General features: G+C 34.3%; 1 protein-coding gene across 3 annotated transcripts in view; it reads left to right on the forward strand.

Moving 5' to 3' along the window:
- The first annotated feature begins 638 nt into the window (after positions 1–638).
- Positions 639–24,098, forward strand: part of LOC126777380 (uncharacterized) — a 143,630-nt gene continuing 120,170 nt past the window's right edge. For 2 of the 3 annotated variants that reach the window (XM_050500427.1, XM_050500435.1), the window contains exon 1: positions 639–893. The gene's annotated coding sequence lies outside the window, so the exon portion shown is untranslated. Of the gene's footprint in view, positions 898–24,098 lie in introns of all 3 variants that reach the window. The other variant, XM_050500440.1, reaches the window with a different exon arrangement.

A 24,098-nucleotide genomic window follows, 5' to 3' on the forward strand; every position in this document is an offset into this window, starting at 1 on the left:
CATTCACAGTCTGTTACTGTTAATACTTTGTTAAATTTAAAAGTACTTTGATTTATTGAAGACTTAATAAACTAGTGCAAGTCACAAATGTTTTATAAAGGCACTTTAATAATTTGTTTCATTATATTCTCTGTTACAAACTACTTTTCGTAACACAAATTGTTTTTCCGCTATCTTTACCTAAAACGAGTTATTCGCACCGCGATACCACATCATAGATTAAACAATAAAGTTAAATAGGAATTAAATTATTAAGGCTGCACTGTGAAAACATATAAAGGTATTATAAATAAGAAAGTATAAATATTTTTGTAGATAAATCGTACTATGACTGTTTTGGATCTTAAAAAAACATTCACTGTAAGTTGGAACATAAATTTAATCCCGACAATGAAATTAAAAATTATTGAGTAAATACCATTCATGTCATAAAACACAGTCATTAGCACATTTTGTGCCTAAATTATAATATTAAGAATTGATAAAAATTGTAGTATTAACTTTGTGTCAGAAAAGTCTATAAGAAAGTATGTATTAACGTATGTACCTGTGAATTCACGCATGATCTTTGACTGTTCGCTCGCAAGCCAACCGGCGTCGACCGCGGCGCCATATTTCTCAGTCCAGTTAGAATCGGCTTGCGTGTTGAACGTATCAAAATGGCCGTTAACTCTATCACGATCGAAAACAATATTGTCGACCAGTGCTTTGAATTAGTTTTGTAAATTTAAAAACTTTGTAGTGCAGTTTTTTTTCAAATTTTGTTATTCTTTTGTTAAAACACATACTTATTTATAATCGAGTTTAGTTTGAAGTTCGTGAAAAAGTTAAATTGTTACGATTTGTATTGTTTTGTGTTTCACTCTGGAGTCTCATTGGAAATTATATTTGAGGTAGGTAATGTGATAATTAATTTTCTATGGAGTTATAATTTTAAGTTGGCTTGTAATTAAATGACGGTGGGTAACCGTTATACTCTGTTATTCTAGCGGCATGCTATGTAACATATTTTTGTTATTTTTATTCGTGCTGTGCGATTTAATCGCATATAACTATACGATAGCATTTTAACTATACTTAGTTGAATACATAAATGCTTGTTTTCTAATTTAAAATAACGTATTTTTATTTTATACTATAAGAACTAGAATAGATGGAACTATAAGAATTATCTGCTTGTTTTTTTTTTAAAAAAAAGGTACACTTACATGACAATCCAACGATGCAGGGGTAATTACAGATTGTGTCATCGTCGGTACTCACAAAAAGAGATGTTTTACATCCGGTGCGGCAACAATGTGACATGATAATATTGCAACCGAGGTTACACACGTTACATACAAATTTTTACTGAAATAAGTTTATTTTATTTTAATTCTCACACGACAATTTTTAGCGTAAGACAAATGTGACTTTGTTAGAATAAGACATTAATATGACACAAAGGATAATTATTGTCGTAGTAGTACGACTGCTGTGCTGTGAAAATACCGCCTTTGTTCTCAGTTAGCATAAGTCAAACAGAAATAAACCATAATTTTACTTTTTTTATTTATATTAGTGTTATACAAAGTGGTCGAAATACGACCGTGATAGTTAAAATTTGTTAAAAACAAACAAAACCGGTAAGGAAACAGAAGAAAAAAAGTACTGAACTGTTTTTTCTTTTACATGAATAGTATGTATATATTATATAATAATATTATAAAAAAAATGTTTAAAGTTTTTCACAATAATGTAATATGCACATATAATATTCTTGTTCTTGTATTAATATTCTTATTAAATATGGGTTTATATTCCACTGTTTTGCGTATTTTATTATTTTTAATCAAATCATCCTAAGTGTATAAAATAAATTCACATACATAAAAATATACTTACCCGAGAAATAAATTATAAGGTATCAGTAATTTGGAAATTACACATTTCTGAAGTCTACTTTACTTTACTTTATACTTTATTGTACACCACACCACAAAGAGAAAAATACCAAACATGTATACTGCCTAAGTAAAAAGGTAATTTTATAGGAAAGGAGTAAGGAAGTTTTGTAATTTATAGGAAAGTGTTATTTAATTTTCGCCGTATTCACATTTAGCCGTTAACAGTTAAAATGGATTCTAAACGACCCTTCAAGTTTTAAAATTCTATTAAATAATTTCAATATTCACGCGCAAAACAAAACAAAATGTTAATAATTATTAGCAAAAGCTAATATAATTTCTACTTTACTTTACTTTATACTTTATTGTACACCACACCACAAAGAGAAAAATACCAAACATGTATACTGCCTAAGTAAAAAGGTAATTTTATAGGAAAGGAGTAAGGAAGTTTTGTAATTTATAGGAAAGTGTTATTTAATTTTCGCCGTATTCACATTTAGCCGTTAACAGTTAAAATGGATTCTAAACGACCCTTCAAGTTTTAAAATTCTATTAAATAATTTCAATATTCACGCGCAAAACAAAACAAAATGTTAATAATTATTAGCAAAAGCTAATATAATTTCAAATAAATTTTAACAGCTAAAATATGGAGTTTCAATAATAATAATAAAAAACTCAATAAAGATCGCCCATTATCAATCGATTAGATTTTTCAAGGGACATAACATCTCAGTTTCTAAGGTTGGTGGCGTATTGACCTTGTAAGGCATATTTAATATTTCTTACAGTGCCAATGTCTATGGGCGGTGGTTACCAGTTTTCATCAGGTTACAGTAATAACGGGCTTACTTGTAAATAATATCTAATTACTATGAACAGTATAAATACACTTCGTAGTCGGGCTTTGAAACCTGTGCAAAATAAATGTAAACGAATAAGAGTGTAAAATATTAAATTCTACAAAATATTCTGCATCCTAAGAGATAATCCCTGGCTGGAACTGCACGTGTGGAACGAATACTGGTTTAAGCCTTTTATCTCGTTGATATGCAAAAGCCTTGAAGCTCAATGTATGCGGCTACCTGGTTATTTTATGTGTAGCATTAGTCGTTTTAGGGTTGGCCATTTTCAAAACCCCTATTTACCTAAACCATGACCTATTTTTAGAATATATTTCTTATCCTTACATTAAGTGTTGATAAGAGTTAGTAAATCAAGGGTGCTTAGATTTTGATATTTTAAATTTATAAAGTTCAATGTCCATTGCGCTGCAATTCTTCTACCACACAACTTGACCGATAATGCGTTTTCTTATCACTTCAATGGTTCTTTACAACAATTGTAAAACATACAATCCTTATTTTTAAAAAATACCAATGGCGTGTTACAATCATAGTATGGACGAATAGATCGGTTGGCGAAACTTATCCGTGCGAAGTCCTTCCGTCCTCCCTATAAAAATATTAATACTGACTTTTCCAAGACCCAATTACTTAAAGACTTGATTTACTACTACATATATAGTAGAAATGTTATCCTAACAAAACGTTATTAAAAACAAGCTCTCTTCTAATATTTATATTAAAACAATTAAAATCTAATATACTACAATTTACTAGCACCGGCCAAAACTTTTTACCATATTTCAGCTCAATCGATTCGGTATTCGGTTTAAAATTGAGTTGCAGTATTTTATCCACACATATTAACTTATAAAGATTAACAAAAGGTACATACAAAAGCGATAAAAAATGTCACCGATTGTAAGCTATTGACCCCCTAATTTACACTTGGCTGGAAAGTAATAATGTTTGTATTATTTTATTTAAAAATAAAACGCGATATATAATATGTATAATTTTACGCAATGCATAAAAATTACTATATTTTGTTTGCTTTGTTTTACATTTTATTTCTAATGTAATAAATTTTAAGCTTTAATGTTTATACGTAAAGAAGAAATGTTAACACATTAACGTCCATGAAAACAAATAAAATAAGGGAGTTTCATATATATATATATATATACATTCATTATAGTAATTATATTGTCTGCGTTAATCCCTGGGTCGGGCTAATAAAAAGTTATTTATCCTTTATGTGGAGACATTCTCAATAGCATCTCGTTTCTATCGAAGTTCATAGTGCTTAAGCTACCGTGTCTCGTAAAGCACTTATAGCCCTTGGTCCAGCGTCGTAACGCTTCCGGTCGTGTCGATTTGTCGTCCCATCGGATTATGTGAGTGAGTGAATTGTGAGTGCACTTGTCTCTGCTCAAAGTATGTACAACCAAATCAATTAGGATACGTTTTTGCGTTTGTAATAGTGCACCGTGAGCAGAAAAATAAATAAACAATTATATTTATAGTCACTTAATATGACACGTATTAAATTATTATTTTTTGATCATGATTTTTTGCAAATCTAGATATTTCGCTTTTATCCGATAAATCGTTTATGTTAATAATAAATAATAGTAAGAATTCGTTCTGACACTGTATCCACCGCCTCTTCTCTACCCTGAAACTAAATTTCCCCCTTCAACTGCATGTAGGCGAACATTTCTCCATTAATCTAAAATTATGGTCTTATTTTTTTCTCAGCATCTCATTACCGTATTCATATTTATTGTGATACTTATGTGGAGTTCATTTTCCCTCATATATTTTATTATAATTAACAATAAGACACTTCTAATGCTGCTTACGCAAGAGTTCGAGGGACGTGGCTAGCTAGCTCAAACTGATTATTTCGTTATTAGTCACTATGTTACACTACTACAAACGCAAAAACGTCTCCAAGCTGATCTATCTGTACTCTATAACATGTAATCCGCAGTTGGCTAATATCCCTAGAGAATGGCAGTGGCCGGGACTATGTCAAGAAGACATAATAGTTGCACTTATTATGAGTTTCAATATTAAATATTACCCAAGTAATTACATTTAGAAGCAAACATTTTATGAGTGACATTAATTTAATAAAAAATAATTAAATGGCAATTTTTTTTTGTTATGGCAATAAGAACATTACATACATTGTAACAATAGTAACTGTATCGCATGTGTGTCATCTATTACAAACGAGATACTCGCAAAAAAAAACTACGAGAAAAAGTTACCACATTTAATTTATTGTACATTATCTCTTTATACTATAAATAAATCTTTTAACTTTTTAAATAGGTCAGAATCGAATCTATAATCTTGCAAGTCACGATCCAAGCCCACTACCGTTAAGGTATCGAGACTTTAAACTAGTAATTTATTGAAGTGAAATGCTTTTTACTCGGTTAGTTACTGGTTATATTACAGTTTTGGACTTGTTTTGTTTCTAAACGTAAATGGGTTAACGGGTTACATTCAAATGTTTAGCTACAATACACCCCGTATTGTAGTTAAACATTGCTGTGTCTTCTTCTTTCAAAGGTCAAATCAATGATGAAAGAAAGAGTACAAAGTATATATGGTTCGTAAATGAACAGAGCACTCGAGTTGCTTTGATGGTAAATAATTACCGCGTTTGTGGTGTGAAAACCAATGAAAAAGGCTTTGTGTAGGACGCCGTTTGCGTTTATCTATATATATTTATAGTATATAAACTAAGTACCACTTAACACGAGATCTCCTAAACTATCCACCCGATTGACATGAAATTTGTCACAGTTACTCCTTCCCCAACGTTCGCTAAGAACGGATTTTACGCAAATCCTATCTAAGATACTTTTTTACTTTTTTTACTTATCTACCCGTGCGAGGCTACAATTGGTTAGTATTATATAATAACAAAATAAAGTAGCATTTGTGGGTACTTAGGCTAGAGAGTAGGCACATTATTGTACAGTGATAAATTATGAAGATTAGGCTTATTATATGTTCTACAAAACTTTTTTATATCAATCTTATATTATAGTATAGTATAGTATAGTAATAGTAACAGCCTGTTAATGTCCCACTGCTGGGCTAAGGCCTCCTCTCCCTTTTTTGAGGAGAAGGTTTGGAGCTTATTCCACCACGCTGCTCCAATGCGGGTTGGTGGAATACACATGTGGCAGAATTTCGATGAAATTAGACACATGCAGGTTTCCTCACGATGTTTTCCTTCACCGAAAAGCACGAGATGAATTATAACAGAAATTAAGCACATGAAAATTCAGAGGTGCTTGCCCGGGTTTGAACCCACGTTCATCGGTTAAGATTCACGCGTTCTTACCACTGGGCCATCTCGACTTCAATCGAATCTTATATTATAAGCAAATATTAAGAAGTCATTAATAGATCAGGAACATTACTTGATAAAAAACAAAACTGCTATATAAAATATACATGTACGTTAGTTAATTCTGAATATTCATTTTATATAATATTAGAATCCTTCTAAAAGAGTATGTACCCACTGAGATTCTTGCGGGCTTGTCTTGGTATAATCTATCTTCCGAACCAGTAAGCTAAATGTTTAATTAATCTTGTAAAATGACGGCTCAAAGGTGCTCGTCTTCTTGGATAGAGTATTTTTATTTTCAGCAAGCTGCTCCGTGCGTTCTCTTCTTCTGCATTTCAATGCACTGACGTTACTGCTCCGCCTCCTAGTAGTGCCATGTCATGTTAAGAGCGGGTGTAAAGCATAATTGCTAATCTTTTTTTCGTTTTTATTATCTGAATCCAGTTCAAACTTAAAACTATATTATATTTTCAAGGGCCCGATCGAAAAACATAATAGCATAAACATTTCCTCTATAGAAAAAAGTCACGAAATGTCTCCTTATCTTTACATTTTTTTAATATTTCTTACAATGCCAATGTGTATGGCGATGCTGACCATTTACCATCAGGTACCATAAAAAAGTAATAATTTAATTTGAAAAAAATGACGGTCACTGTTTTTAGTGTAATCGTTTTATTTTCATTAAAGCCTCGGTCATACAATGCGAGTGACTCGCGTGTCGCATCCACTAGGCACATTTTTCACGGTACAGATTTCAAAATTTTAATGCGACGTTATCACGAAACCGCCAGACCATTAGCGAGGACAATACCGAGCCTCCATTGTGAATAAAATGGTTTAAAAATCGTCACGGACTTTTCAATTAATATTCGTTTTCAAGTTCTAGACTTAATGTTTATGATTTTACAAGTGACTTTAAAATTTTAGACTACTAGTTTGCGCTCGCGGGTTCACATGCATGTAGGAGGAGGGAAGGATGTGATAGGTAGATAGCGATTTAATTTCCATGTTTAATTTGTATTTTACATCAATTCCTAGAAGCAACATGATGGAACTCTGAACCTTAACAAGCCTATGCCCAGCATTGGGACATTTATGTGATGTTACTTCACTTATAATAAGTATTGTTCATAAGGACGTTGAGCGAAATCAGCCTCAAAACCATCATCAACAATGGCTCATTAGCCTATCTTTTCGGGAAAAAATACAAGTCACACAGTGGTATCAACTACCTAGGAATTGAATTACATAGTATGTACCAAAAAAGTCTGTTTCATTTAACAAAAGATCGCTTATTCCATCTTTATTTAGTTCGATTTTGTACCAGCGATCTTCGCTAGTACAGCCTGAAAATACCCTACCGGGTAGGAACTCCTCTGCTTTTTGAGAAGAAGGTTAAGAAGTATTTTCACCACGCTGCTCTAATGCGGGTTGGTTCACCGGCGAGCACGGGATAAATTGTTAACACAAATTAAGCACATGAAATTTTGTATTGCGTGCTTGAATTTGAATCCGCATTATTCGGTTGAGATCACGTGTTCTATCCACTTGGCCATTTCGACTCATTTGACTGGCGTTTGACGCATTTTGTATATCTATTGATTAATCAATTAGGTTAAGAAACATTGATTTTGAATACGTGCAAAGTACTAATTAATTTACGTGAAATTATAAAATTTAATTGAATGTTTTGAATTTGAATTAATAAATCCAATTTCAGTAAAGCCGGAACTCTTTGATTATACGTGTTAAGTCGCCCTTCGCTGGTTCCAAATGAAAGACGTTCCGGATATTAATTTTACTTGAAAACAAAATTTTAATCTGGACAGCTTCAAATATAATTCAATTTGACAGATGAGAGTATAATAAACGTGATTAACAAACAGTAATAGTACCGTAACAGCCTGTGAATGTCCCACTTCTGGGCTAAAGCATCCTCTCCCTTTTTTAAGAAGAAGGTATGGAGCTTATTCCCCTACGCTGCTCCAATGCGGGTTGGTGGAATACACATGTGGCAGAATTTCAGAAATTGAAATTAGACATATGCAGGTTTCCCCACGATGTTTTCCTTCACCGTATAGCACGAGATGAATTATAATCACAAATAAAGCACATGAAAATTCAGTGGTGCTTGTCCGGGCTTAAAGCCACGATCATCGGTTAAGATTCATGCGTTCTAACCATTGGGCCATCTCGGATTAACAAACACAGCCAAGTAATTGTATAAAATGTTATAACGATTTAATTGGTTTTGATTATTATACAAGAATAAAATATATTACATGAACCATGCGACTAAATATCATCTTAAATCTCATCCTATGCTTAGCTACGTTTGGAAAGTGGAGAAAAGGTTAATATTTTTATATTAATTATTATTTCCAGCAATCATGGACAATAAACATAGATTTCAAACATATAACCTTTTTTTAAATCGGTTAAAAATATGAAATGTTATTAAAGAGTCGATATATAGGTATTAATCAAAATCAATAAACAAATTAAATCAAATTATAACGACATGAGATTTACATAATACATTTATTTAATTACATATAAAATAACATACTATAAATATGGCTACACATGTCGAAGCGAAAAAAATATCTGATTATTTCTTATTTTAAGATCAATTTAATTCAAAGTGTGTCTGCTAAACGCTATAAATTATAGACTAAAATATACAACAATTTACATAGCGTACAATAATAAATACATAATACATAAAAACATGTTACGAATGAGATCGTTTACCCACACGCGATCGTGTTAACTCCGATATTGACATGTGTATTTGTGTTATATATATGTACCGTTATTTTACTCAAACAGGTGCAATAATCAGACATTGCTGTGAAGTTGTAAACGAATCATTTCATTCACCTTTTGATCAATGCTACGATGTATAAGTTATTCAAATGGCTGGAAAAGTAAAGTTTTTTTTTTTGTAGAATACGAAGGCGGACGAAAATATGATAAGTGATGGTAAGTGGTCACCAACGTCCATAGACATTGGCATTGTAAGAAATGTTAACTATCGCTTACATCACCAATGCGCCACCAACCTTGGGAACTAAGATGTAATGTCCCTTGTACCTGTAATTACAATGGCTCACTCGCCTTTCAAATCGGAACACAACAATATCAAGTACTGCTGTTTTGCGGTAGAATATCTGATGAGTGGGTGTACCATTGGGTAGGTATATTTAAGATATTCGTCTGGGCAGACGAGCGTGTTGTATATTGTTCGGATTTGCTAATAGCCCTGCTATATTATGTACAAGAAACAGCAGTTCTGTTTTGAAAGAACTTCATTATTCACCCTTGAAATTTTGTTAATATTAAAGATGAAACATTAACAAAGCAAATCATATAGCAAAATAAACATATTATAATACAAAAGATGATTTTTTATGTGTTATAAATAAAAAAATGAGAAAATATTTTGTCGCAATTAATGCTGACATCGCTTTATAAGGAGTTTGAGTTTTATATTCATGAAATCCAAAACAACTAAAGTGGTTTCGTGTATTTCACCAAGAAATACACGTTTAAGTATTTTTTTAATGGACTTCTGAAAAGGAGGTTCTCTTTTCGTTTACACATATATATTCTTAATTTATGTGCACTATACATAACAATTTTGTTTATGTAGCGATTTTTTTATAATCTTTTTTTTAAATAATAATAATAATAATAATAATGATAAAATAGATGAAGAAATAGGGTATAGATTGTTTTTTTAAAGTGCATTTTCTTTGGATGGGATAAGTACTACGTTCGAATGAAAAGATCTGGTCTATTTCTGTCGCGTGAAGGTGTCATTACGAAGTGCAGTTGACAATTTTATTGTCGAAGCGATTTCGAATTTCGCTTTCGTCTAAATTATTCACTTAATACTCCAATTGCTGATCATTTAATCACGGTAACGTAATTAATCGATTTTACATATGTATATTATATGTAATTTTCATGAACTCCAATTTGACATTAGTACAAATGAAATCGACAATCGCGTAATATTTTGATAATCTCGTAAGGACTTACACCATAACAAAATTGCTTGTGAAACATAAATATTTTCAAGACAGAATCCATTATGATTGAGTTAATACGTTTTAAATAGCAGAAGTAATTTGTGATGTTCTACATTTTATGTGGCGACTTAAAATATTAATGTATTACACATAAAATTATAATCTTCATGACATTATAAAATGTTTAAGTACTAAATTATTTATGCTAGAATAAATTGGTAAACTTTGCTAATTAGGACGCCGAGACTAATTTGTTTGGCGTGTCTTGTCACAAGAGCCCTAATCGTTTATCGGACGACGAATATTTGAAACAAACCTTCAAATTTCTGAGTTAAAAGTTTTTAATTATTCATATCGTATCCGGTGATTACAAACATATTTCAGACATATATATATATATAAGACGTCAAGTCACGTATAGAAGCGCGCCGTGTAAGGCTAAGTTCTCCTTTTCAATATAAAGTGGCTTAGCTCGGGTTTTTATATACTTGTGTTCGATTGATATTTATGTAGAAGTCATGGCAGTGAAACATTATAAATGGATCGGCATTTCCAATTTTTGTAACATAAGGGACATAACATCTTAGTTTCCAGGTTGGCACACTGACGATGTAAGAGATGGTATACAGCGTCAATCTCGTATCATAAGATGGTCCAAACCATTGGTTCGAAATTACAGAATATGAATAATATATATAATGTAAATTATGATTCGCCTAGAATTTGGATTACAACTTTATTATTATACGTGTCAACGGTTTAACTTGATACACTCATTAAAATCTAGCAGATAATTAGTTTTGAATACAATATAATTATGAGATAAATTATAACGGACTTTCGTTACATCAGACTTAAAAATTCAAGTGACATGATATTTAATAAATTATTAAAACTAATTAAATTGATTGCATAAAAACTCCTTAGCACGTTAACTGACGGTATGACAGAGTATATGCGTATACGTTCCCATGACGCCTGCCATTCGATATTGCTGGTTTTTTGTGATTCTCATTTTCCAAAGACATAAAAGGAACTAGCAATGTTAAATTCCTAATATCTATGCACAGAAGTTACCTCTTGAAATCTTGACCACATATATATTAATTTATATTACTATTAATACTATAAATAAAATTACACTGGGTGCATATTTGATCACTCGTCTCGCATCTCCGTCACGTGTCGTGCCGGGCGGGGTGTGTCATGAGAACTAGTTTGACTGCAAAATTATACGCGATCATTACTTGCATTCGATATCAATGTGTTAGCGTGATTAAATATATAAAAATAATAATTAAAAGGAACTTCCGATATTAGCGTTATTATTTATAATTAACACACTATGAGCAAATAACATAAAGATGGTATTGTATGTATATACAGTATTGTAACGATATTAAATTTGGTAAAATGGCGATTTAAAAGTGCTCGTAAAAGCGGGTTTGAATAATTTAGTTCGAATTCGAAAGCAATTAAGCAAATGAATAAATTGACTTACTTATTAGCATTCATCCAAATTCACTGGAAACGCAACATTTTTTTTAATGGTTTCGTAAATTGGTTCATAATTAAATAAATATAACTGTCAAAATTCTTCGATATTTGGAGATAAATATCATTAAATATCTAAGGAATAATCATCTTTATTTCTGTTGAAATAAGAACTGTTGTCTTAGTATTTGCTCACTAAAGTTACCAGACATTATTACTAGTCGAATCTAATCGAATTATGAACGAGCTGCCGTCTGCCTGTCACGAATCACGTCAATACAATAATCCGCATTAATTGGCTGCAACGGTAAGGAATTAAAATCAAAACATTTTAAGCTCTATCTCTTTAAACATAAAGCCGAAAACAGCGTAAATTTTTTGCCATATATCAGTATCAATTTTCATATTCCAAAATATGCAAGCGATTACATATGTTATACTGAGGTGATAAGACTTAATATTGTGTGTAATGTGAACTTGTATGGTGTCGAAAATATTTTTACCATTTAACTGTAACTGTACTAGATAGTTATGATTTAACGAGGTGCAATATCGACCTACTTCTTTATATACTGTTGAATTAATCTGTTTTTTTTTTATAGAAGACGGACGGACGGACGAGCATATGGGCCACATGGTAGTAAGTGCTCACCAATGCCCATAGACATTAGCATTGTTAGAAATGTTAACCATCGCTAACATCGTCAATGCGCCATCAACCTTGAGAACTACGATGTTATATCCCTTGTTCCTGTAATTATACTGGCTCACTCACCCTTCAAACCGGAGCTGCTGTTTTACGGTAGAATATCTGAAAAGTGGGTGGTACCTAAGATCCAAAGGGCATTATAAGTTAGCCGTTATATTTAAAGCAAAATATTTTGCATTAAATACTTTAATTGCGATTTTTATAAAATTTTTGGCAATGTTATGAAAACTGAATTAGACTTTAAATTTAATGACATTCTAATGTCATTAAATTGGTGTTTGAATTGCGAAATACAATATCAGCAATATATTATATTTTTTATAATTATCTTAAATGCTTATTGACTACATAATATTATGTACACGAAACTTATAGTTTACAATGTAACATACGAAGCCATATGAATAGTCCTACTATTGTAAAAGTAATATTTATATCTTTCATAATATTAATTAAAATTTCTACATTTATAAATATTTTCGAATTTCTCTTAAACTCCAAGTTATAACTCAGTCTATTGAAAAATGAAGCTCCCTCGATCCTATTACACACAATTTCTATTGTTCTCGCTATTCTTAGGATATCATTAAATTTACAACAACATACGAACCGACTTTTACAAATAACGAACAAGGTATTGTTTTTGTGACGTTTGATCCTTACTAAGAATTAACTTAAGCGTTCTAAGGCGCTGTTAAACAACCAAGTGTGGAGTCTTTTGTCTTAACAACATGTATGATAGATGCCTTCGTTTCGGTTCGTAGGGTTGCCAGATATACCCTTATTTCTGGATCGATTTTATCAAGCTAATATTGCCAATACATAATTTTTATCAAGATATCACACTTATATTGAATTTTAATAAATTGAATAGACGAACGAAGCCGAGATGGCCCAGTGGTAAGGACGCGTGAATCTTAATCGATGATCGTGGGTTCAAACCCGGGCAAGTACCACTGAATTTTCATGTGCTTAATTTGTGGTTATAATTCATCTCGTGCTTAACGGTGAAGGAAAACAAAGGAAATGGGAGGAAGGAAAGGAAGTGGGACATTCACAGGCTGTTACTGTACTGTACTGAATAAACGAACAAATACGAATGAATTGAATTAAAGATAATATAAAAATATTCGATGAAATTCATATAATTGTAATATATAATACTGGTCTTATATTTAAATATAAGACCGGTATTATATTAGACTTTAGGTAGTAATAGAATATATTCTTTAGACTAATATATAAAATGAAAGGTCAGGTTTCATACGTTTCAAGAGATATAATATATAGTTAACATAAGATACAGGCTGCGTTTATATATAACTATAACTAAAATAAATAAAAATAAAATAAAGGTTTTATGTCGTGTTATTTTTTAACAAATAAGGTATTTTTAATTTTCGTCCTTCGATCTATTCGCTCGCACTGCATGCTGCAACACGCGTGTTTGCGTGTTTTTTCACGCCTTTATTTATTAATTTAAGTAATATTTTTCAATACACTGAATTGCATTCTAAAAAAGTGATTTTTATCTCCGAAAAATGTTAAAAATAATATTACAAAACCTTGACACAGTTAAAAGAAAGATGTCGTTATTTTTTCTCATTATTTTTTAAAACCGTAAAATTGATAATGTGAGTTCTATAAAATTTTTTCTCTCCGACTAAATTGGAAAACGAAAAAAGGTTATATATAAAAAATATGCAATACCTTACCTTATAGTATATGTCCGTCCTGAAACTATAAGTAAAATATTAAAAGCTCTATTAATAATATTTTTAGTTGACGTAATTCGTTAAAAAACACACAAACAACAACACTTACCATTATATAATCAATCAATCAATCAACAGCCAATCGTTGTCCAGTGCTGAACATAGGCCTCTCCCAAGGTGCGCCAAAGCTCCCTGTCCTCCGCCTTTCGCATCCAGTTGGTGCCCGCCACCTTCTTAAGGTCGTCGGTCCACCTGGCTGGAGGGCGCCCTACGCTGCGCTTGCCGATTCGCGGTCTCCACTCTAGGACTCGTCTGCTTATTATATAATATAATAATGAAATAAGTAACCTTTAAGAATTTGGAGATTGCTTTCCTGAGAGTCTCGGATATCCAAACGACGTTGTAACCCTATTATTAAAAACAATGGGCTTTAGAAGGCTTTGTATCGAGCAAGGATACTATCAAATGTTGCCTGCTTCATTAGGATCTAATAAATTGGGATTATTTACAGCTGAGCCGGCGGCTGGCGCTATTGGGTACGTGTTTAATTTAGGGTTACCATCGACTTCTGATAAACAATGTAATAAGTTATATTTTTCATATATATTTTTTTTCTGCCTCTATTGTCAAATGGCCCGCCTATAACGCTGAATGTCTTTCGCCTAAATCTCTATTGGGGCTAGTGGTTCAAACACGTCAATCTTACTCTAATATTGCAATTTCTGGATTGCTCAGAGAAACCCCTGCTGAGGGAAACCAGTGTCTCCAACCTGCATTGGGGTAGCGTGGAATAAACTCCAAAGGTTTCCACTCAAGAGGTTATTAATAAGACAGCAGTGAAACATTGCAGTGTGTTAGTTTATAACCATTTGAAAAAAAAATTAAAATTAAATACATTGATTAAATGATTCATGTTTGATATGTGAATAAAATATTGAACCATGTTTTTATCAAATCAATACGAATAATGTATTATAAACAGTGACCGTAATGCTCCTACAATTTTCGATTATGCTAAATAGTTTTGATCTCAGTTATTATTACAAATATTTACTGTCCGTATTCATGGAACCCCTGACAGGATAATGTCATATGTAAATAGGATAAAGACCGAAGTGACCAGATATATTTGATTACTTTTATTCTTTTGGGAAAACCCTTTTCCTTTTAGCCGCCTCAAAAAAAGGGAGGTAAGCAATGCGGCCTTGTTTTTTATCTTTATGTACTTTATTATGGAGTCGCCGTGGAGTACCGGCTTAGAATAGTACTCCCCCAATCTCATCCCGTGGGTGTCGTAAGAGGCGACTGAGGGACGGGGAAAAGGGGGGATGGGCAGCAGCGTCCCCCCTCCCATAAACATCTTACCCCCTACTGCGCTCGCCAACACGCCTGCCCAGCGCGGCGAGTATGGGCAAACCACCTCCCTAAATGGCAGATGCGCCCAAAAAAAGGCCCCCAGTTACCGGCAAGCCCGCTAGGCCCGACCAAGGTAGCGGTCGCGGTATCGGCAGGGCAGGGGGTGCTAAGAATCACCGGTTCACGGCAGGCTACCGTATAAAACGACTGAAAATGGCAACGTATAATGGACGCTCGATGAGGCTGGACCATCACCTCGCCGAATTAGAAGTAGAGTTAAGTCATATAAACTGGCATATACTGGGGTTATCTGAAGTCCGAAGACAGGGGGAGGACACGATAACTCTAGAGTCCGGTAACTTACTCTACTTCCGCGAAGGTGATAACCTCTCCCAGGGTGGTGTCGGTTTTCTAGTCAAAAAGGATCTCATTAGCAGCATTGTGGAAATCAGTAGTGTGTCGAACCGGGTAGCGTACCTTGTCCTAAAACTTTCCGACAGGTACTCCCTGAAGGTTGTACAGGTATATGCGCCAACTTCGACATACTCTGATGATGTGGTCGAAGCGATGTACGAGGACATCGCAAAGGCCCTCAACGACACCTCGAGGGCCCACTACAATGTTGTTATGGGAGACTTTAATGCTAAAGTGGGAGTACAAGATAGCGGTGAATCGAAAGTCGGACCTTACGGCTTGGGCTGCAGAAATCACAGGGGGCAAATGCTGGTAAACTTCCTCGAAGCGCAGGGGCTTTTTTTGATGAATTCTTTCTTTCAAAAGAAGCCTCAGAGGAGGTGGACCTGGCGAAGCCCCGATAACGTGACAAGGAACGAGATAGACTTTATCATCTCGAATAAAAGGCACATATTTAGAGATGTTTCAGTGATCAACAGGTTTAATACCGGAAGTGATCACCGCTTGGTTCGAGGCACTCTAAATATCAACTTAAAAGCCGAAAGATCGAGAATGATGAGGTCTACTCTCCGACCTACCATGCTCCAAGCTGCTCAAGGCTCCGAAAAGTTCCAAATGGAACTTCAAAATCAATTCACCGCGTTGGAAACCATAAGCAGCATTGATGAGAGAACCGACACGCTGGTCAAAATACTGCAAAACACATCCCGCAAGTGTTTTCCGCCACAGAGAAGAGACAACGCACCAAAACTCTCTGCTGAGACACTCGAGCTCATGAGAAAACGACGAGAACTACCATCGTTTTTGTCAGATAAGGCCTTAAACCGAACAATAAAAACGCTGACGCGACGCGATCTCCGACGCTCCAATACCCGTGCCATCAAGGCTGCGATTGAGCAAAATCGGGGATCGAAAGTGTTCGCTCGCAAGTTTGGGAGGCCGCGTCTGACAAAACTTAAAACTGAAAATGGTGGGGTCGTTACCTCTAGGCCTGAGATTATCGGAGAAGTAGAGAGGTTTTATGGGCAGTTGTTCTCTTCAAGATCGGATAAACCCATGGGAATCAGTATTGATGACCAGCGCGCCCCTCTTATGCGCCATTACTCCGAGGAGCTCCCGGTCGTTGACCAAGGAGAGATTAGGGCGGCTCTAGAACAGCTTAAAAACAACAAATCTCCGGGAGATGACGGAATCACAACAGAGTTGCTTAAGGCAGGCGGGACTCCGGTCCTGAAAGAGCTAGCAAGCCTCTTTAATTCCGTCATCCAACATGGCAAGACCCCGGAAACGTGGAGCGGGAGTGAGGTGGTACTGTTTTTCAAGAAAGGTGATAAAACCCTCTTGAAAAACTACAGACCAATCTCCCTCCTGAGTCACGTGTATAAGCTGTTCTCAAGAGTCGTCACGAACCGTCTCGCCAGACGACTTGACGAGTTCCAGCCCCCAGAGCAAGCCGGCTTTCGATCAGGCTACAGCACCGTGGACCACATCCATACTGTTCGGCAGATTGTGCAGAAGACCGAAGAGTACAATCAGCCGCTGTGTATGGCATTTGTGGACTACGAGAAAGCCTTCGACTCCATCGAAACCTGGGCAGTGCTCGACTCATTGCAGAGATGTCATATCGATTGGAGATATATCGAGGTACTGAGATGTCTGTACAACGCCGCTACAATGACTGTCCACATCCAGGACTGTAAGACGAAGGCGATCCAATTGCGCAGAGGGGTGAGACAGGGGGATGTAATATCCCCGAAACTGTTCACCAACGCGTTGGAAGACGTTTTCAAAACGCTGGATTGGACTAGGTATGGAGTCAATGTAAACGGCGAGTACATCTCACACCTTCGATTTGCCGACGATATCGTCATCATAGCAGAGTCGCTGGAACAACTCACCGAAATGCTGCGTAGCCTAGGCGAGTCTTCCCGGTGTGTCGGTCTCGGCATGAACTTGGACAAGACCAAGGTCATGTTCAATAGGCATGTCGTGCCGGGACCGATATACGTCGAGGGCAAACCTCTCGAAGTTGTTAGTGAATATACCTACCTAGGACAGATTATACAAATCGGTAGGAACAACTTCGAGAAGGAAGCCGATCGAAGAATTCGCTTGGGATGGGCAGCATTTGGCAACCTTCGTCAAGTCCTCAAGTCGTCTATACCGCAATGTTTGAAGACGAAAGTCTTCAACCAATGCGTCTTACCTGCCATGACATACGGTGCCGAAACGTGGACACTAACTGCGGGACTAGTCCACAAATTCAAAGTCGCTCAGCGTGCTATGGAGCGAGCTATGCTCGGAGTATCTTTGAAGGATAAGATCAGAAATGAGATTATCCGGAAAAGAACCGGAGTCACCGACATAGCTTGCAAAATTAGCAGGCTGAAGTGGCAGTGGGCTGGTCACGTATGTCGTAGGACCGATGGCCGTTGGAGCAGACGAGTCCTAGAGTGGAGACCGCGAATCGGCAAGCGCAGCGTAGGGCGCCCTCCAGCCAGGTGGACCGACGACCTTAAGAAGGTGGCGGGCACCAACTGGATGCGGAAGGCGGAGGACAGGGAGCTTTGGCGCACCTTGGGAGAGGCCTATGTTCAGCAGTGGACAACGATTGGCTGTTGATTGATTGACTTTATTATGTACACCGATTATGATTCAATTCCTTCGATAATATTCTTATTAGATTGTTATAATATTGTATTAACTAGTTGGTTAGAATACAAACAGTGTTTATCTATTTTTTATTTAAAAAAAAATTCTATGAGTGATATATGGTGTAATAACTTGTGTAACCAAATCTTACTTTTCTTATTAAAATGTCTATACTTATAATTCGTTTATACCTTGCCTTATAAATTCAAAGAAAAACTCTCACCCGTAATGTTTGAGTATAAATTAAAGTTTTTTTTTAAGTTATAGGAAAATAGACCACCTGATGGTAAGCCGCCACCGCCGTCCATAGACATTCGCAATGTAAGAAATAATAGCCATCGTCAATGCTCCACCAACCTTGGGAAATAAGATGTTATGTATTATGCCTAAATATATTATTTTATAGTTTCAGTTTATTTACAGGCATAGTTTTGAAGTATAACTTTAAGTTTACTCGCCTTCTTAATATAAACCATATTCTGGACTAAACTTGTAATATTTTAAAAACAGCTTCGTTTTGTTGTTGTTGTTTTTAGTAGTCGATATACCGATACTATTAAAACATCGTTATGAAGTTTGAAATATGAGACCTCGATAGGAATATAGGCAAAATCTGAATCCGTAAAATCCGTAACAGCCTGTAAATGTCCCACTGCTGGGCTAAAGGCCTCCTCTCCTCTTTTTGAGGAGAAGGTTTGGAGCTTATTCCACCACGCTGCTCCAATGCGGGTTGGTAGAATTCACATGTGGCAGAACTTCAGTGAAATTAGACACATGCAGGTTTCCTCACGATGTTTTTAAAATCTGAATAGTACCGGATAAAAAGAGAAACATCTAGTCTGAAATAAAATTGTCACCGAATAGCATACTATTTTAGTTCATTCCATAAAAAGACGGATCCAGTTAAAGACATATCTTTAACTGGATCCGTCTTTTTATGGAAATAATGTCTTTTTATGGAAATAATCCATAAAAAGACGGATCCAGTTAAAGACATATCTTTAACTGGATCCGTCTTTTTATGGAATGAATTCAATTACTTTCTTTTGTGCTCTCATTTAGTAGAATTCAAAGTAAAAGGATTCTAAATTAATTTGAAGCGTTCGTACAATTTTCTATTATACGACGATGAAGCAACCACATAGACTTCCCCACCTTATTAAATTACAAAATACATTTCTGGTATACCTACCAGTTTCGGAAGTCGAATGCTTGTTATGAATAAATAGTTTTACGGCAATACTTGGTATTGTTGTGTTACTGATTAAAGGTTGAGTTAGTCAGTGTAACTACAAATTCTTAGTTACAGCCCGGAGTCTGGAAGTGTTATAACTCCCGTGCGTTGAGAGTCCGTAAACGCATCTACTCGGTTGTGTCTGTGTGATTTGGAGTTTAATCTGCTTATGTCAGGGAGGGAATAGAGAGTGTACTTGTGATTGTGCTCTCATTTATACGTTATGTTGGTTAGTCTTCTTCAAAATAGTAGCAAAGGACTTCCACTGTTATACATCTGCTCTACGACCATTCTTTGGAGAAATTTTGACTTTACATAAAACTGATCCTGCCTGTACTTGAATCCGTCTTCAGTTGAAATCCTTTCACTGGAAATCTGATCTCAGTATATATACTGTAATAAAGTATTTGTCAAAATTTTGTAAAATCTCTGGTTAATTTAAAAACCGCTAATTAAGTTTCAGCATCAAAGGCGTTGGAAGTTTAATTAAAGCTTCAGCGTTTGGAATACTGAGTGTGATTAGAGACTCGTCGACTCGACTCACGTCACGTTCATTGCTTTGGCGCACATGTGATAATCCATCAAATGAAACCGCCTTTATGAGGGAAGTTTATGTTATTGTAGTAAATATCATAAGTTTTTTATGGAATAAAATTAAAAGTGGTAGTTGTTTACTTGGATTATAAATTGATAAGTGTGACGTGTGTGTAATGTGACAAAATTAATTAAATAGAAAGTTCCGACAAAGAAAAGTCATCCAAAATTTATAATGACCATTAATTCTATAAAACGAAATCGGCTTAAACGCCTGCTGTTATACAAAAGTAACAGACTGGCCTTTGATTTTCCCAGTAAGTGTTTGTCTCCTCTTCTTATTAAATAGAAGGCTCAAAGTTTACTCGACACTACTGTTTCACTGAGTGTGGTGTTTCGGCTGGTGTGGATGTAGCAGAATTTCATCGAAGGCATCATGCGAGTTGGTTTCCTTTAGGTACCTGCACAAATAAAAAAGTGTTGCGTTGGATTTGGACCAGCTGTCTTCGGCTAAGATTCCGTGTTATATCTAACTGGATCATGTGTATCCAATATTATACGCAAATTCGTTGCTAGTTCTATTTTTTTTTGTCAATTTGTTCAGAAAGAAAACTAGATATGCGAAGATCTCGTTTCTCAAGGGAACAATGAACGCTATTTGATATACTTCCATTGAGCGTGGATTCGAATTTAAAAAGGAAAATCCAAGGTTCGTTTTTCGTTGTGTTCGAGATGAATTGAAATTGATGGAAAATGTTTTATTTTCTTAATGTTCTAGTATTCAATTCACTGAATTTCGGTTCTGATAACAATATCTATGTAGTATAAATGTCATTTGTCTTAGTACGATTTTGGGTAAAAGTTTGTCTTTAAACCGTTCTTTTTTACATTAATTTGCATTAAAAAAATTTATAACCAAATATTGAACACATTATGATGATTTTTAAATTAAATAAATCAGTGTGATGAAATATACGCTTTTAAGTAAACAATCTGACAACCTTTAAAACAATAGTGAAGTATATAGTCAAAGGTAAAATAATATTAATTCAAATTTTCGACTTAGAAGGTTTAGAACATTACAATGAAATTCTTGTACAACTATTCAAGAGAATTATTGAAATATCTAATACCGAGTTTCGTCTTTATTATTAAAGTTTGTTTGATATCCGAGGGTCCTATTTGACCGAGTTTCACGCAGCATTGACGCTTTTGTTTCAAAACTATTATAAAATAATGTATATTATAAAGTTTTATTGCAGTATTGTATGAATATTATAAAGAGGTAAGTTTTGTTTGTTAATCGAATAATACTTATTTGGTTTATATGGAATTTTTATATTATTTTAGTTTTAGGACGAATAGGATATATAATAGTATATATATTATAGGTTTTTTGAGATAAAGCTCATCATATGCTCATTCTTTCATTATATCCTTATATATATATATATAGTGATGAAAATGTTTTACCGTAATTATAATCACTACATATTATTAAACGAAGTTCCGCGTCTCTCTGTCTATAAACGTGATAAACTCAACGGACTCAATTTTCATACGGTTTTTACCAATGGAAGGGATAGTAGAAGAGGAAGGTTTAAGTATGTTATAAATCACGTCGACAAAGAGGTTTACTAACCGTGCGAATCTGGGACGGGTAGCTAGCTTGATCTAAATATATTAATATCTAATTATCTATATATTGGCTTATGCGCTTTCGAAATAATTAAGATAAAAAATGTTTTTTTTTAAAGTATCACTTGCTTGTAACACCGAACGTGGGCTGAGAGATAATATATATAATATAAATAATAAGCCTCCGGCCTCCCCATTAGTAGGCAGTTATTTAATTTAATACAAATTCAGTCATTTGCATTTGTAATTTTCAGCCATTTTGAAGGTTATCCCGGACAAGCGGACAGACAAGCGAGCTTAAAAAAAGGCAGTTATTTCGAAATTACTGCTACTGTTTGAAATTACAGATATACACTTCAATAATATTTATTTGTACATAAAGATTTTAAGAAAATATGTATAAATTTCAACCTGTGCGAATCGAGACTTGCAGGTTAACTATTTAAAAAAAACAACATACATAATCATTTACTCGAACGAGGAACTGCGAAGTATAGGAACTAAGTAAAAGCTTGTAACTACAAATTTACATCACATTATTCTGTCGCAATTCGTAAACGGTTACGTGTGTATGTTTTATATTCAATAACGCGCCGAACGTATACAATTGGCGTTGCTATATAAGGAAACTGATAGTCTTGAGGACTTTTTTGTCATTCGTATTCATGATGATGTGACGATGATATTTTCTTGACCGATTTGATTTCAACTGCGTAGGACATATTGTAGTGCACAAGTGTGTGTTCAAACACAGGTGCACTCTCTATGCCTTCTCTCTCATAATCCGATTAGCTATCCGACACGACCGGGTAGAGTTCAGATGCCTGATTTATGTGCTTTCCGAGGCACGGAAGGGTACCACCACTGGTAATTTCTCGGGGCCACTATTGAGAATTTTTCGACAGAAAAACCCAATTACCTTTTATGGCCAGACCTGGGGTTTGAATCCAACTGCAGTCACTAGTATATTAATATAGACACAATTGACTGACTTGTTGGTCTAAAGATAATTAAAAAAAAATGTTCTATAATTTTGTTCCATTTTAGTTATTTCAAGTTTTTTTTTTAAATATATAAGTTAGCGCTTGACTGTTATCACACCTGATGGAAAGTGATGATATAGTCTAAGATGGCAGCTTGCCTAGAAGATACCTATTTACTCTAGAGAGATTCAATAGTAACAGTGTATTTAAAAGAAAAACAAGGAATTAAGAAATAAAAAGTGCATTACCGTCCTATTAAACGCAGGCACGTATTAGAATTCATCTCACGCTCGACGGTGAAGGAAAACGTCTTGAAGAAACTTGCATGTGTCGGAAGTATGCGGAATCATTTATAACTAGAACCGCTTTCCCACGTGTGGGATTGTTATTTTCATGATATTGGTTTAAGTTGTAATAATTTTTTAATTGTTGGACATTTTAATTGTTGTTGGGATAGAGATGAATGGAAGAAACTAGGGGAGGCCTATTTCGAAGCACAACCTGACTAACAAACTGGTTGCTGAAGTGGTTACTGGTGACTTATATAATCGTGTTATATTTATTAATTAAATTAGATTTAAAAACTAAATTTTCTTAGGTCAAAACTGTACTATATTTTGCTCAGTGAATAAGGACTCTTATTATCATTATTATTTAACACTTTACGGCTATCGTAAGTTATGAAACTGTTACCTACTTGTTGTATCACAGCTTTATCAGTCGATTATTTTTACGAAAACTATTCCAATTGAATCGGATATTTTAATATATTGAAAAATTAAAAACCAAGAGTTAGTCTTGTTATCGAATAAAATAGCATGAATAGCCAAATCAATTCATAAAACAAACTTTCTATGTTTCATTAACAAAAAGATTGTATATCATCAAATAGTTTTTATTTACAAATTGTTAAAGTGGGCCATTTTATTTTAAATTTACAACCAAGAACGCTTCTCTTTGCAAAAGTTTTAACTAGCTGTACACTTAGTGCCTTGTTAGTATTTTTTAATTTTTAATGCAGTCCTCAGAAGAAACAGAAAAATATTTTCTTATTATGAAAATCTTTATATGTTAATTTAAGATTCTGTTTTTTATTTCATTATTGAAGGTAGACAACAAAATAATTTACTGTTTTTTTGACTCTGGAAAATTAATTTATGCATCTCACATTATATAATGGGGAGGTGGAACTGTATTTTACCATACTACCAATTAA

Source organism: Nymphalis io, chromosome 2 (assembly GCF_905147045.1).
Source record: "Nymphalis io chromosome 2, ilAglIoxx1.1, whole genome shotgun sequence".
Taxonomy (NCBI): domain Eukaryota; kingdom Metazoa; phylum Arthropoda; class Insecta; order Lepidoptera; family Nymphalidae; genus Nymphalis; species Nymphalis io.